At 45.1% G+C, this 17,253-nt stretch overlaps 1 protein-coding gene across 2 annotated transcripts in view; it reads left to right on the top strand.

Moving 5' to 3' along the window:
• Positions 1–17,253, top strand: part of LOC127581190 (protein spinster homolog 1-like) — a 138,126-nt gene that overhangs the window by 6,399 nt on the left and 114,474 nt on the right. Inside the window, exon 1 of one of the 2 annotated variants that reach the window (XM_052035291.1) lies at positions 3,352–3,448. The exons of the other annotated variant lie outside the window; for it this stretch is intronic. The gene's annotated coding sequence lies outside the window, so the exon portion shown is untranslated. Of the gene's footprint in view, positions 1–3,351; positions 3,449–17,253 lie in introns of those variants that run through there. 2 annotated transcript variants of the gene reach the window in all.

Genomic DNA, 17,253 nt, shown 5'->3' with positions numbered 1-17,253 from the left:
AAAGAGGACAGCTTGGAGGAGTGAGGGGAGGACAAGGGGTAGGGGGTGGTGTGAGAGACCAGGGGTGGGTGGAGAATCATGGTGGAAGGGGAGCAACCTTGGCCAGGGCAGAGGAGGGATCCGGTGGCACGGGCCGCCTCCAGACTGCCCCCATTGCTGCCGATGGGTCCTACTGCTCCCCGCTGCTTCCACTCCTCTATGGATGTCCAGTCCTTGTACACATCTATCCCCCATCAAGAAGTCCTCAGGGCTCTCCATTACTCTCTGGAAAACAGACCCAACCAATTCCCCTCCACCAACACCCTCTTCCATCTGCAGAACTTGTGCTTACCCTCAACAACTTCTCTTTCAGCTCCTCCCACTTCAAGCCAAGGGCACTCGCATGGGCCCCAGATATGCCCACCTTTTCGTTGGCCACGTGGAGCAGTCCATGTTCCAAACCTACCCCGTCAAAGCTCCCCAACTCTTGCTCTGCGACATCGATGACTGCATCGCTGCCACCTCCTGCACCTGTGCAGAGATCGTCAATTTCAGCAACTTCCCTGCCAACTTCCACCTCACCCTCAAATTCACTTGCATCTCTCCCCTTTCGTGATCTCTGTTTCCATCTCAGGAGACAGATTATCCACTGACATCTACTGCAAACCCACTGGTTCCCATGACACCTCAACTAAACCTCCTCCCACCCCGTCACTTGCAAGGACACCATTCTCTTTTCACATCGGAGATATCCTCCTCTTTCAGAAAACGGAGTTTCCCCCCAACTGCTATCAATGGAGCCCTCACCTCATCTCCCTTGTTTCCCACACTTCTGCCCTCACTCCATTCCCTCCCACCCCAAGGCATTACAGAGATGGAGTTCCCCTAGTCCTCACCTACCACCCCACCAGCCTACGAATCCAAAATATCATTCTTTGCCAGGATCCCACCACCGGGCACATCTTTCCCTCGCCTCCCCTCTCCACTTTCTGTAGGGATCACTCCCACTAACACTCCCTCATCCGCTAATCTCTCCCCACCTATTCCCTTCCCTCCCCAGGCAATCGCCCCTGTAACCAAACAAAGTATTACACCTGCCCCTGCACCTCCACCCTCACCACCATTCAGGGCCCTAAACAGCCCTTCCAGGTGAGGCAGTCCTTCACGTGTGAATCCCACGGTGTTACTATTGCATCCAGCGCTCCTGTTGTGTCCTCCTCTGCATCGGTGAGACCGGATGCAGATTGGGTGAACACTTCACCGAGCACTTTTGCTCCAACAGCTGTGCCATCTCTTGGTGGCCAGTCATTTTAATTCCACTTCCCATTCCCACACCAACATGTCTGTTCACGGCCTCCTCCACTGCCGAGTTGAAACTAAATGCAAATTAGAGGAACACCACCTCACATTCTACCTGGGCAGTCTCCAACCTGGCGGCACCAATATCGAATCCAGAGATTTCCAGTAACTGCTCCCCGTCTCTTCTCCTCCTGATCCAATTGGCCCCCATCACCCTCTCTCTTTCCCATCACCCACACATTCCTCTGACTGGTTCCCCTCCCCACCTCCCTCCCTTTATCCCATGCTCCACCTTCCTCTCCTATCAGAATCCACCATCTTCAGCCCTTTGTCACTTCCATCATCTCCCAGCTTCTGACATCATTCCCTCATCTGCCTCCTCCCTCCCTCATCTGCCCCTCACCTGTATGCACCTATCACGTGCCAGCTCTTGCTCCACCCCTTCCGTCCACCTTTTTACACTGACTATCTCCCTCCTTTGTTTTTGTCCAGATGAAGGGTCTCGACCTGAAACATCGATGGTCTGTTTCCCTCCACAGATGCTACCTGACCTGCTAAGTTCCTCCAGTGCTTTTGTGGAGCTTTTGCAGTGCCTTGAGCAATTCTTAACTCTAAACCAACGTCACTTACAGAACAGGGTAAATAATTTCTCATTTTGCTGTTCTTCATCTTTCCTATGTGGAAATTGGCTGTGGCCTTTCCTGTATCTCAACAGTAAAATCACCGAAACTTATAGTGCGCATTTGGACATTGAGGTTGTGAAAGCAAATGTAGTAATTCTGTTTTGTTCACCATAAGTCTGATATTTGGGAGGCAAATTGGAAGGATAAAACTAATTGCATATTTTTCACATGAAATTAAAACTGATGTCTGGGAATACAAGGACTGTAATCTTTGCAATTTGACTTAATAAGAAGGAATTAAAACATTGTACAGTACAGCACAGGAACAGGCCCTTCAGCCCACAATATTGTGCTGAACCAATTACATTAGTAATAAAATGCCCAACCAAACTAATCCCTTCTGCCTACACAGTGTCCATATCCTACCATTTCCCTCACATTCATGTGCCTATCTAAGAGCTTCTTGAATGCCTCTATTGTATCTGCCTCCACCACCGCCCCGGCAGTGCATTCCAGGCACTCACCGCTCTCTGTGTGTTTAAAAAATAAATAAATTGCCCCGCACATCTCCTTTGAACTTACCCCTCTCACCTTGAATACATGCCCTCTGGTATTAGACATTTCAACCCTGGGGAAAAGATACTGGCTGTCTGCTCTATCTATGCCTCTCATAATCTTATAAACTTCTGTCAGATCTCTCCTCAGCCTCTGCCACTCCAGAGAGAACAACCAAAGTTTGTTTGTCCAACCTATCCTTATAGCACCTGCCCTCTAATCCAGGCAGCATCCTGGTAAACCTCTTCTGCACCCTCTCCAAAGCCCTGACATCCTTCCTATAACGGGGCAACCAGAACTGAATGCAATACTCCAGATGTGGCCTAACTAAAGTTTTATAAAGCTGCAGCATAACTTCCTGACTTAATGAAAGCAAGCATGCTGTGTGCCTTCTTTACTGCCCTATCAACCTGTGTAGCCACTTTAAGGCAGCTATGAACTTGGACCCCAAGATCCCTCTGCTCATCAATAACTGTTAAGGGTCTTGCCATTAACAGTGAACTGTCTCTTTACATTTGATCTCCCAAAGTGCAACATTTCACATTTGGCCGGGTTGAACTCCATCTGCCATTTCTCCGCCCATATCTGCAACTGATCTATATCCAACTGTATCCTTTGCCAGTCTTCTACGCAATCCACAACACCACCAATCTTCGTATCATCTGCAAATTTACATTTTCATCCAGGTCATTTATACACATCACAAACAGCAGAGGTCCCAGTACGGATCCCTGAGGAACACCATTAGTCAAAGACCTCCAGCTAGAATAAGTTCCATTGACCACTACCCTCTGTCTTCTACGGGCAAGCCAGTTCTGAATCCAAACAGCCAATGCACCGTGGATCCCATGCATCTTAATCTTCTGCGTGAGCCTCCCATGAGGGACCTTGTCGAACACCTTACTAAAATCCATGCAGACGACATCCACAGCTCTACCTTCCAGGTAGCGGGGGCTGTGACTTGGAGTGAGAAGTGGGAGCCGTATAAAGAGGTGAGTGTCGGGACCCAGTTCTTTTCCAGGTATTTCCAGACAATGTTAGAGGCACAGCTGTGAATTGTTAGGTGATAATTGAATGAGAAGTTAGCCAATTGGCAACAACCAATAAAAAGAAGGTAGGGTCAAGGGGAGCAGCCATTGTTGGAGTGGCCTGGTGTTAGAGTGGTGAGCTGAGGCTTTGGCAAGAAGAGGCTAAGGTAAGTTTCTGGTAAGTTTCTTCCTTCCTTCCTTCCTTTCTTTCTTTGTCTATTAGTGCCTATCTAAAGTAGTGACTATGGATCCAGAGTCAGCGATCTGTTCTTCCTGCCAAATATGGGAGATCTGGGAGATCTCAAGTCTCCCTGATACCGACATCTGTGGGAGGTGCATCCAGCTGCAGCTCCTTGCAGACCGTGTTAGGGAACTGGAGCTGCAGCTGGATGACCTTCAGCTCCTAGGGGAGAATGAGGAGGTGATAGATAAAAGCTACAGGGAGGAAACCATGCCTAAGTTGCAAGAGGTGGGTGACTGTTAGGGGGGAAGGGAGTAGGTGGATAGTGAAGAGTACCCCTGTAGCTGGGGGGGGAGAAGGGGAGTGGGGAGAAGAGAAGAGCCATAGTGATAGGGGACTATAGTTAGGGGAGCAGACAGGAGATTCTCCGGATGTGAAAGATACTTCCGGATGGTGTGTCGCCTCCCAGGTTCCAGGGTCAGGAATGTCTCCGATCGGGTCCACAGCATTCTAAAGGGGGAGGGGGAGCAGTCAGAAGTCATGGTACACATTGGTACCAAAGATGTAGGTAGGAAAAAGGATGAGGTCCTGAAAAGTGAATATGGGGAACTAGGTAGGAAGCTGCAAAGCAGGACTTCAAGGGTAGTAATCTCTGGATTGCTGCCTATGCCACACGCCAGAGAGGGGAAGGATAGGTTGATTTGGCAGGTGAATGGGTGGCTAGGAAATTGGTGCAGGGAGCAGGGTTTCAAATTTGTGGATCATTGGGATCTCTTGTGGGGAAGGTATGACCAGTACAAAAGGAACGAGTCGCACCTGAACTGGAGGGAGACCAATATCCTTGCAGGCAGGTTTGCTAGAACTGTTGTGGAGGGTTTACACTAGTTTGTCAGGGGGATGGGAACCCAAGTGATAGGTCAGAGGATGGGGCAGTTGGTGTACAGGTTGATGCAGCGTGTAGAGAGACTGTGAGGACGGATGGGCAGTTGATAGGGCAAAATTGCAGTCAGTTGGATTGGCTGAAGTGTGTCTATTTTAATGCAAAAAGTATCAGGAACAAGGGTGATGAACCTAGAGCATGGGTCAGTACATGGAACTACAATGTTGTGGCCATTACAGAGATTTGGCTGTCACAAGGGTAGGAATGGCTGCTGGATGTTCTGGAGTTCAGATGTTTCAAGAGACAGGGAGGGAGGTAAAAGAGGTGGGGGAGTGGCATTGCTATTCAGGGATGGTATCACAGCTGCAGAAAGGGAAGATGTCCTGGAGGGATCGTCTACTGAGTCAGTGTGGGTGGAAGTCAGAAACAGGAAGGGAGTAATCACTCTATTGGGAGTATTCAATAGAGCCCCGCCCAACAGCAACAGAGACACTGAGGAACAGATTGGGAGGCAGATTTTTGGAAAGGAGCAGAAGTAACAGGGTTGTTGTCATGAGTGATTTCAACTTCCCTAATATTGATTGGCACCTCCTTAGTGCAAAAGGTTTGGATGGGGTGGAATTTGTTAGGTGTGTCCAGGAAAGATTTCTGACACAATGTATAGACAGGCTGACTGGAGAGGCCATTCTGGATCTGGTACATGGTAATGGACCTGGTCAAGTGTCAGATCTCTTGGTGGGTGAGCATTTCGGAGACAGTAACCACAACTTCCTGGTCTTTACCCTTGCCTTGGGGAGGGATAAGAGCAGATGGTATAGGAAAGTATTTAATTGGGGGAGGGGGAATTATGATGCTATTTGGCAGGAACTTGGGAGTGTAAATTGGGAACAGATGTACTCCAGGAAATGCACAATGAAAATGTGGAGGTTGTTTTGAGATCACTTGCATGGGGTCTGGATAGGTTTGTCCCACTGGGGCAGGAAAAGGATGGTAGGGTGAAGGAATCATAGTTGACGAGATGTGGAAGATCTAGTGAAGAGGAAGAAAGAAGCTTGCTTAAGGTTTAGGAAGCAAGGATCAGACAGGGCTTTAGAGAGTTACCAGGTAGCCAGGAAGGAGCTTAAGAATGGACTTAGGAGAGCTAGAAGTGGCATGAGAAGGCCTTGGTGAGTAGGATTAGGGAAAACCCCAAGGCGTTCTACTCGTATGTGAAGAACAGGAGGATGACTAGACTGAAGGTAGGACCGATTAGGGATGGAGGAGGAAACATGTGCCTGCAGTCAGAGGAGGCCCTTAATGAATACTTCAATATTCAACTGTGAGAGAAACCTTGACCTCTGTGAGGACAGAGTAAAATGGGCTGATAAGCTGGAACATATTGATGTTAAGGAGGAGGATGTGCTGGAACTTTTGAAAAAACATTAGGATAGGTAAGCCTCTGGGGCCAGACGGGATATATCCCAGGATACTACCGAAAGTGAAGTAAGAGATTTCTGAGCCCTTGGTGATGATCTTTGTGTCCTCACTGGCTACAAGAGTAGTACCAGATGATTGGAGGGTGGCAAATGTTATTCCTTTGTTCAAGAAAGGGAATAGGGATAACTCTGGGAATTATAGACCAGTGAGTCTTACTTCAGTGGTGGGCAAGTTATTGGAAAAGATTCTTAGGGACAGGATTTATGAGCATTTGGAGAAGCATAGTCTGATTAGGGGTAGTCAGCATGGCTTTGTGAGGGGCAGGGAAACTTGGCTGTGTGGATTTGGAATTGGCTTGCCCATAGAAGAGAGGCCGGTTGTAGATAGAGCGTATTCTGCCTGGAGGTCAGTGACAAGTGGTGTTCTGCAGGGATCTGTTCTGGGACTCCTTTGTGATTTTTATAAATGTCTTGGATGAGGAAGTGGAAGAGTGGGTTAGTAAGTTTGCAGATGATACAATGGTTGGCGGTGTTGTGGATAGTGTTGAAGGTTGTCAAGGGTTACAACAGGACATTGATAGGATGCAGAGCTGGGCTGAGAAGTGGCAGATGGAGTTCAACCTGGAAAAGTGTAAAGTGATTCACTTTGGAAAGTCGAATTCGAAGGCAGAATACAGGGTTAATAGGCTTCTTAGCAGTGTGGAGGAACAGAGGGATCTTGGGGTCCAAGTCCATAGGGATCTTGGGGTCCAAGTCCATAGGTCCCTAAAAGTTGCTGTGCAGGTTGATAGGGATGTTAAGAAGGCATATGGCATGTTGGCCTTCATTAGTCAGAGGACTGAGTTCAAGAGCCATGAAGTAATGCTGCAGATCTATAAAAACCTGGTTAGACCACACTTGGAGTATTGTGTTCAGTTCTGGTCGCCTCACTATAGGAAGCTTTGGAAAGGGTACAAGGGAGATTCAGCAGGATGCTGCCTGGATTGGAGAGCATGTCTTATGAGGATAGGTTGAGCGAGTTAGGGCTTTTCTCTTCAGAGTTGAGGATGATGAGAGGTGACCTAATAGAGGTGTACAAGATGATAAGAGGCTTAAATCGAGTTGACAGCCAGAGACTTTTTCCCAGGGCAGACATGGCTAACGTGAGGGGGCAAAATTTTAAGGTGATTGGAGGAAAGTACAGGGGGGATATCAGATGTAAGTTTTTTTACACACAGATTAGTGGGTGTGTAGAAGGTGCTGCCAGGGGTGCTGGTAGAGGCAGAAACATTAGGGAGATTTAAGAGACTCTTGGATAGGCACATGGATGATAGAAAAATGGAGGGGTATGTGGGAGGGAAGGGTTAGATTAATCTTAGGATATGTTAAAAGGTCAGCACAACATCGTGGGCCGAAGGGCCTGTACTGTGCTGTTATGTTCTATGTTAATCACCCTTGTCACCTCATCAGAAAAACTCAACCAAGTTAGTTAGGCATGATTTGCCCTGCACAAAGCCATGCTGACTGTCCCTAATTAGGCTATGGTTTTACAAATGCTCATAACTCCTATCCCTGAGAATCCTCTCCAGTAACTTCCCTACCACTGACGTGAGACTCACCGGTCTATAATTACCAGGATTGTTCCTGTTTCCCTTCTTGAATAGTGGAACAACATTGGCTACTCGCCAGTCCTCTGGGACCTCGCCTGTGGCTAGAGAGGACACAAAGATATTGGTCAAGGCCCCAGTTATCTCATCTCTTGCCCCTCTCAATAACCTGGGGTATATCCCATCAGGCTGTGGAGACTTACCCACTGCAATGCTCTTTAAGAGACCCAACACTACCTCCTCCTTTATCTCAAAATGCCCTAGCATATTAGCATGCTCCACACTGATCTCCCTATCCCCCACATCCTTCTCCATAAATACTGATGCAAAGTACTCATTAAGCTCCTCACCCACATCCTCCACTTCCAAGCACATGCTCCCTCCTTTATCCTTGAGTGATCCTATCCTCGCCTCTTGATGGATGTATGTATAGAATGCCTTGGGATTCTCTTTAATCCTACTTGCCAAGAACTTTTCATGGCCTCTCCTGACTTTCCTAATTCCCTTCTTGAGTTCCTTTCTGGTGTCTTTATAATCCTCAAGTGCTCTGTTTGATCCTAGCTTCCTAAGCTTTATATACTTTCCTTTTTCTTCTTGACTAAATTCACCACCTCTTTTGACATCCAAGGTTCTCTTACCTTGCCATCCTTGTCCTTCCTTCTTATTGGAACATCCCTGTCCTGTACTCTGTGCAGTTGTTCTTTAAACACCCTCCACATGTCAGATGTGGACTTGCCCAAAAACAGCTGTTCCCAATTAATTCTCCCTAGTTCCTGCCTAATGCTCTTGTAATTTGCCCTTCTCCAATTTAATGCTTTCCCGCTAGGTCCATACTTATCTATAGCTTTCTTAAATAAATCAGTTATTTCCTGTAATTCACATTAAAGACAATACTTGCATAATAATATAAGTCATGAGTGAAGCTCCCCTACAGCAGCAGAAAGAGTACATTGCAAGTGAGCATTAAGCGTGTGTAGTCATAGAAAGAAAGTGGTGAAAGACTATCAACTTGGTGCACTCACAAGTTCATGCTGCACTGACCCCAATTCCTTTCCCAGTATTTCTGGGATTCTTGTTTTTTATTTCAGAATTCTTTTTATCCTTTACCTGCAGAATCTGTGTTTGATTCAAGAATATTGGACTAAATAATATAATTCACTCATTCCCTAATAATTACATAAGATATAAGCTATCAGCAGGCATCTGTACAGCGTGAGCTGACCTTCAGATTTTTGGGAAACTAGCTGATTGCAGTAGAGATCTGCTCAGCTGTAAAATTAAAACCAATGTGACTACATCGATCTGAACTTCCTCTACACTGCAGGGAGCAAGAAAATGCACTGTAGATCCCAATGTCAGCTGTGCATAGAAACAACAGAAACAGGAGAAGATCATCTGGCCTCTCGTGCCTGCTTTGTCTTTTAATAGAATCCTGATTGATTAAACAAACCCCACATCCCTTGATTCACTTAATAGGGAAAAAAAATTATTCAAGGGACTAATACACCACTAATACTTCTTACCATTTCAGTCCTGAATGGCCAACCCCTCATTCTGAGCCATTTCTAAACACCCCAGACAAGGGAAACATCATTCCTGCATCTGTCCTCTAAAGCCCTGTTTAAATCTTGCATGTTTCAATATCACCTTTCATTTTTTTAAAGTTAAGAATCTAGGCTCATGCTGCCTTAACCTGTCCCCATGTGACAAACAATCCCCATCCCAGAAACCAATCTGATGAAACTTTGTTGTACTTCCACTATTGCAAATGTGACCTTCCTTAAGTAAAGATAGACCAGACCTACACACAATATTCCTGGTGTGTCCTCAGTATGTCTCTATATAGTTGTAACTTTCAGTGATTCACGTGCAAGAATGCACAGATCCTGGACAACACCAAAACCTTTCAATATCTCCTTTAAAAAAAAATATACTTGCCCTATTTTTAAACCAATGGATGACATCACATTTTTCCATATTATATTTGTTCTGCCATGCTCTAACTCATTCACCCAGCCCATTTGTATCCTGTAACTCATTAATATTATTTCCATCTCTGAGACCGTGCTCAGTCTGGCTACCTGACCCAATACTGATAAAACCCAACTTTATGTGTCACATTTGGGCTTAAACCAGGCTGGAATGATTTGCTTTTTTCACCAGCATGTGGATAGCATGCTTAGGGTGGTATTGTTTATGGAGATTGTTAGGTCAAGTATGGACAAACTGTAAGCTCTTGTGTGCAGATTGGGTTCGGATTGGTTCAGATCAGGTTTTAAATTTATAACCAAGCTGACCAAAGCCCACTCTAATGTCATCTGGATTGATTCAGTTCTGAGTGAGACATGCACTGCCAGAAGTAGTAATATCAGCGCATCACACTAAAAGTAGCACAGCATGATTTTAGGACAGACTAAATGATTTTATCAATTATGCAGTAAAGAGTAAATGCGGGAATGTATGGATGAGACGATTAGATCTTCTTGTGGTTCTTTTACATATCAACAATTGCAGCCAAGTTAAACGTATTAATTATTTCTTAGCCATAGCTGATGCTATCCGCTTAGGTGTGATTACCAGTTGACTATATTTTGTGTCAGGAAGGAAGTGGAGTGCTTCAAATGCACACTAAGACAACTAAATGGGACTTTGCTCTACACGCCTTTCCTTTAGCCTGTTCCAACTGAAACTGACATGACAGCCAGCTCTTTGAAACTAAAAGGCAGCCTGCTGTCCTCCTAGACCCTTGAGTGAACAACAGCAATGTCTAAATTCAGAAGTCTTGCCAGCTGAGGACTTATATTGGGGAACCTCTTTGAGACCCTACCTTTTAATCTGTTAAATTAATGGACATTAAATCACAGGTTGGAACTTCCATTCAGTAAGTCTCCAAAGCAGGTGTTAGGAGAATCAAGTGATTGAAGCATCGCATGGACCCAGGTCCACTTCAAGCACCAAAGATTTATTATATTGGTGTTTTTATTAGTATATTATCACTAGCAGAAAGAAGCCATGAATAGTTGGACAGCTTCTTTATAGAACAAGGGGAAGCATTTTTTTATTAAAGCCCTTTTCCAGTTTATCTCCAGTTGCTTATAGACCAATAATGTGAACAATTGATTAATGCATTACATGCTGATCCAACCAGGTGTATATCCAACACGCTTGTGGATATGCTTATCCAACTAGGAAGTATAAGGAGGCAGTTTAACCATTTTAAGGATAGATGGCAGACAGACTAGCTGACCAGTTCTGTCTGAGACCACAAGATGGAATGTGGTCAAGTCCCTCGATCCTAGTCAGCTCTCCATTTTGTAACACAATGTGTGACTTTCTCCATTTTGTAACATGTTTACTTATGCATTTCTACTTGCCTAACTTCTGATGCTGCTTTCACCTTGGCCACCTCAAACACGGGCAGAGAAGTTTGGCGGGGGGTGGGTGGGGACTGGTTACCTTTACACTCAACCTCTTGACTGCTTAGATGAGAAATGATTTTTAGTGTAACTGCCTGGGTTTTCTAACCCTTGCCTTATCTTTACTCAAAAAAGGCTGTCAGTCATAGTAATGAAATTCTCAATTGATTCAGCTTTTTTTTTTGGTGGGGTGGGGGTGGGGGAGTGAATGTTGCAGATTTCTACCTGTTGAGTGAAGAAGTATATTCCAGTATCACTCCTCAGTAGCCCAGATCTAATGTGAAGGTTATGCCCTGACTCCAAGACCGAAAGCAAGGAGCTGTGCAATGCAGGGTGGTGCCCTGTGAATGTGTATACCACCTTCATAACCTCATGCATCATTTAGAAGGTTACTGGAGGTATGATCCTTGCACCCCACTACACACCGCACCCCACTACACACCGCAACCCACTGCAATAAACATCTAAAGACGCATGCAGTGTGAAGCATCACACATTAAGAAAATATGTGCCCCCTCCAAAACTTATTAAACTTGTATGTGCCCCCTTATTAAACTTAATAAGGTGGTAACATAAAGTAAAAATAAATCATGCCTCATCTTTGAGATGTTCTGGTTTACTTGACAGCCAGGCCAAAACAAGCCACAAGCTTCACAATGCCCTTTGGACAGTGTGGGTAAAGGTGTCTTGTTTAACTCTGGGGCAGGATTTTAGATTCGGAGTTCTTGTTAGGTGGACTTGCAAGAATTGAAATTTGGTGGGTAGGGGAGAATGGTGTGTGACATTGAAGCAGCTAGTACCTTAACATCTATAACATGATTGTAAAGATAAACACAGTGACATTAACTGTGGACTACTTGTAATTGAAGGGAGAATAGAAATATGTAAAGAGCAACAGGTATGCATGAGAATTTCTTAAAGACATTTCAAAGAGCTTGATGTATGGCAGACTGACTTAATGTACAGACATTTCTCTTAATGATGCAAATGCAGGGTGAAAAATGTTTGCATGGCAAAATCCTAACAATAGGATTGTGGTAGATGATGAGCTTTTGAAAATGTCAGTTCAAAGAATCATTTTGATTAAATAAAGCCATCAGATGCAGTTTAATTCATCCCTGGATAGGGATACTAATGTTTATTTGTGACATCTTTGCTTCTCTGGATGTTTATGACCATTTTCTCTTTGAGGAGGATCTTTTCGTTACAAATAAAAGAACGATGATTTGGTAGACTGACCTTGTACCTATCACTTCTTAAACATTCAATCAGGATCAAAGATGACTTGCTTCTGTGGGTCCTGAGGTGACTGATGAGGCCAATGTGAGACCCACAGACTCTGCCACAGGTGCGGCAGAAGAAGCCTGAGGGGGTGGCGGGTGGATGGTCTGTGAGGCAGTGCGCTCCTTCTGCTATTTATGCTGAGCTCTGTGGGCTTTTGACGCACGCTGTTAGGGTGCCTGCTGCCATCTCAAATGCTGCTTTTGCTGAGAGGTCAAGGCCGGCAATCCCAAGGAGTCAGAGGGGATCTTAGTCTTATTTGAGAACCTCCTTAAATTTTTTCCTCTGTCCACCTAGTGATCTCTTGCTGTGACTCAGCTTGGGGCAGAATGCTTTGGGAATCTCGTGTTGGACCTATACATTTGACCTACACATTGGAGCCAACTGAGTCTAAATACAGTCTTAATGCTGAGGGTGTTGGTCTGGGAGAGGGCACTGCTGTTAATTCACTTATTATGCGAGCAGATTTAGAGGAATTTGTCTGACGGCATTGGTGGTATCTCAGATTAGTTTATTGTCATATACTGCAGGATGCAAGGAAATGTCTTGCTCGTGTGAAGCTTAGAGTAAACAGTGGATGTGGCAATAATAAATGCAACAACAAACAAAGCAACAAGCGCAAAATGACAGGCTGATGCAATTTTCTGTTGGGCCTTGATCTACAGTGTCTGTAGAACTACTCCATTTGCCTTGAGGCACAGCAGAGTTTCCAATCCAAAAACTCCTTGCGCATAACCTCCTATGTTTCCTAGTGACCCTCATCAAGCCCATCTAGTAGAGAAATAGAGAGCCTTCACAAGGGCTAATTATGGTGGAATTAACGGAAACCCATACACTGTGTAGACGTTCAGTTGCTCCTGTTGTTTGGGGGCTATGGTTGTCTATGAGGAGCTTTCATTACGGGATCCATGAGACCTATGTTGATTTTCTTTCAGCGATGTTTCTGTAGTCGCAATTATTGTGGGGCCAGGCTGATGGAGACAGTAGAGTGGATTAGGCTGTGGCTAATCCAACAATCGTTGGCATCTCAGTCCATGGGTGATGTGGACATCCTTGCCAACTCATGCTCAGGCCATGACAACTGCCAGTGCCTAGATCAAAGTTGTTTCTATGAGGTCTTTGTGCTTGTGTCTCTGATGAAACATTTTGTCAAGAGGAGAACTGTGTAGGAATTGGATTTCCCTATTCCCTACTCATTAACAAGCTCCAGGGACTTGCCCCCTTTACAACCCTGGGACTGAAGTCACTCAGGACCATCAGTTAGTATAGATATGGGCCAGAGCTATTTTAAAGTTGGAGTAGAAACCCTGCTTGGTGTCATCCATGGCTTCCAGGACTAGGGCATGTGCATGGATGACTGCAGCATGCCAATCCCACCTTAGAATGAGTTGCAGGGTCAAGAGATCACACAGGGGGAGTCACTGAAATGCCAGATTATCTCATTCTTGATGGTGAAACCCACCTTGTGAAGACAATGTTCCTCTTCTGATTTGCCATTTTTTTTAAGAAGGCTTGTCTTTTGATTTAGCCATATCCTGCCCACAGGATGGCAATGCCCAAGTCAAAGTGCCTGACTTCACGAGCTATGATAATGGAGCAGTATTCAGGTCTGTCACTGCTGCGACTGTCCACAAGAGCCCCAACTTTCCAAGTCCCAAACTTCATATCAAGGAGTGGAATTTGTCTGTGTGATTTTTTTTAATATAGGGGATGGCCATTGTACTCCACCACTGTATGGGCTTGACAGGGTCTTAACCAGAGTCTGGTCTCAAGACAAAGTTGTTCAAGATAGCTGGAGTCCAGGCACTGCCTTAGATAGACACATGTAGATGGGGGCCTCCACTAAACATAGGAAGTTATGTGAAATGCTCCTGCTTCGACAGGGTAAACCCATCTCCATCAGCTGGGTAACTGTGCATGGGTCCCAGCAGCCCACCCACAGAGAATCAGGCAACAGCAGCTTGTCAACATCAGGTGGGTGGTGGCTGAAGGTTCTCCTGACTTTCTTTGGAAGAGGTTCTGGTGGTGGGGGAGCTAGGCTTTAGATGACATGGCCTCAGACACTAGATGAAGTGGCCCCAAAGGTGGCGAGCAGTGGTGGTTGGAAGGGTACTCACTCTGGGAGGAAGGGAGGGAGCAGGCAGCAGCTGGAAGTGGTGGGTGGGTGGTGCCAGGGTGGGGGTGAGCCAGGAAGTCAGAAGGGAAATGAATGGGCAAGTGGTAGAGGCGGGTACAATTACAACGTTTAAAAGGCATTCAGAGGGGTACACGGACAGGAAAGGTTCAGAGGGATATGGGTCAATTGCAGGCAAATGGGACATTTGATGGGACAGGTAGACATCTCGATGAGCACTGTTACCGTGCTGTAAAACTCGATGACCCCATGACTCCATATCCATCAATTTTATTTATATGCCTCAAAAGGATGTCCTTTCACTCCTTCTCCTCCCAAGGCAAAACTCCCCAGACTTTCATCAGTGCTGTCTCATAATTTGTAGTCCTGTCACCAGGGTCAATCTTACAGAGTTGGTCTGCTGTCTCCCAGCGCTTGAATGTCTCCCTTTCTCGTGGTAACGAGAGCTGAAATTAATAAGAAATTGAGGCCCGGTGAGTTCAATTACTTCTTCTTCAGATATATTCAATTACTTTAAGTACATAGTTCACCATTACATACAGTAGCTCTTTGATTTTCATCAAGCCTGGTTGGACATACTTAGCTTTGAGACAACAGACTACAAAGTATCCTATGTCTCTTCCTGAGCATGTCAACACATCTCCCATAGCTTGCAAATCATTTAATGTTTCTGAATGTTTTGCTTTTTACAATTATAACTAAATTCTTCATCTGTTATGAATTAATAAACCATCTGTTGGAGGAACTCGGTGGGTTCAGCAGTATCTTGGGGTGGGGGTTGGGGGGGGGGGAGGTGATAGGAATTGTCGAAGTTTCAGGTTGAAACCCTGCATCAGGAATGAGAGGGGAGATGGCCAGTGTAGAGAGGAGAGGGGGAGTGGTGAAACAGGAGCCAGAAGTGATTGGTTGACCAAGAAGGGGTGAGAACCACTACAATGAGGCAACATTTCAGTGATAGATCCTCGTTTAAATATTCATGTCACTGTGAAATGAGACATTCTGCTGTTGAAAGTGTGCAGGAAAGAGCTAACAGGCTAATGACATGTCAGAGGTCTGAGCCTTAAGAGAGATTTAGGCTTCTCAGAACAAGGAGTGGCCTAAAAGGGTCATGCAAGACCTAAATGGAAAGAGTAGAACAAGGTCAGTAAACCAACTAGCTAGAAAAGCTATTTTCAAATTCAGTAAAATTGTGGCACATTAAGAGTTGCAATGCCTGTAACTTCTAAATCATTAACCCATTAACTGTCCAGATATACACACTGATTTGCAATGCATGTAACTAGTAAATGCATGCAAGCTCTAAATCATTCACTGCTCAACAGGACAGAGATGGGCACATCGATTAGTGATGCAGTCCTGATGCTTAACAACTTTTTATGTAAGTGAATATCAAACATACTTTGTATGTATCCCTTTTGCTTTGGGCACTTTACCACTACCTCCCCAACAGTCCAAATCTACCTTTTCTCTCTTGATCTTTAGACAGAATGCTGCCAAATCCAATTTCAAGCAGGACAATAAGCTGGCCTCTTCATTTGCCTTTTATGAAAATCTTTCTTCAAAAGGCTTGACTGCACAGAAAAGCAGAGCAGAAAGTGGAGAGAGTGCCAAGTAGCTGCTGTCTGTAAGGAGTTTGTACGTTCTCCCTGTGTCTGCATGGGTTCCCTCCTGATGCTCTGGATTCCTTCCATGTTCCAAAGACTTATGGGTTAGGAAGTTGTGGGCATGCTAGGTTGGCGCCGGAAGTGTGGTGACACTTGCGGGCTGCCCCCAGAGCACTCTACACAAAAGATGCATTTCACTGTGTGTTTCGATGTATACGTGACTAATAAAGATATCTTAAGATACATTTGTCAAGTTACCATCAATGTCCAATAAAGAATACCAAACTTCAAACAGTTTTTAAGATCATGGATTTCAGAATATCTGTGTTGAAGTGCTGGAGGAGATTTCTGCTGTTCTTGATTTTTAGAATATGGCCACTAAACCCTTGAGTTTCAAAGTCTAGAGAAACAAAGGTCTGCAGATTCTGGAATCTAGATGAAAAGCACAATGATGCTGGAGGAACTCAGCAGGCCAGGCAGCATCCATTGGAGAAAAGCAGGCGGTCGACCTTCCTGAAGGTCCTGACCCAAAACATTGATTGCCTGCTTTTCTCCACTGTTGCTGCCTGGCCTGCTGAGTTTCTCTCGCATCATAGACTTTGGAACTCATTATTTGTTCTCGTCTGGAAATGGGTGATTTCGGCTCTATTTGGCTTGCTTTATTTATGCAAACACTGACAGGTTGAGTGCAGAAGTGTCTGCTTCAAGAACACGTAGACAAATGGAACTAGCCTGGATGGGCAGGGACCAGTTGGGCAGAAGGGCCTGTTTCTGTGCTGTATGACTCTGTTTCAACGCAAATTCCAGAAATCGTCACACACAGCTTTCTAGCTCTTTTCAGTATAGTTATCCTTGGGTTCTCAGTGCCAAACAAAGTGCTTGTCTCCTCTTTGAATTGTTTCAGCAATGGGAAATTTGCCAGCAAACCTCTCCATGTTCCTCATGAACCACGCAAGGGGTCCATGACCTCTTCACTGACCTCTTCCAAAAGCACAGGCATATAGCATCATATAAGCAGCATTCACAAGGAAAACCTAAATTAAACACAAATTATACACAACTTTTACAAGCAAAAACACAATTAGAATAAAAAAAAAGTCAATTTTAGTGCAAAGTGGTCAGTGTTGCTAAATTGTAGTGGTTAGGGTTTTGCTGGTTGGTTCAAGAACCGAATGTTTGAAGGGAAGTAGCTGTTCTGGAACCCGGTGGTTTAGGACTTAAGGCTTCTGTACCTCCTGCCCGATGGTAGCTGTGAAAAGATGGCACGGCCCG

Source organism: Pristis pectinata, chromosome 21 (assembly GCF_009764475.1).
Source record: "Pristis pectinata isolate sPriPec2 chromosome 21, sPriPec2.1.pri, whole genome shotgun sequence".
NCBI classification, from domain to species: domain Eukaryota; kingdom Metazoa; phylum Chordata; class Chondrichthyes; order Rhinopristiformes; family Pristidae; genus Pristis; species Pristis pectinata.
The sequence above is the reverse complement of the archived record's forward strand: the minus strand, read 5'-3'. Positions and strand labels throughout refer to the sequence as shown.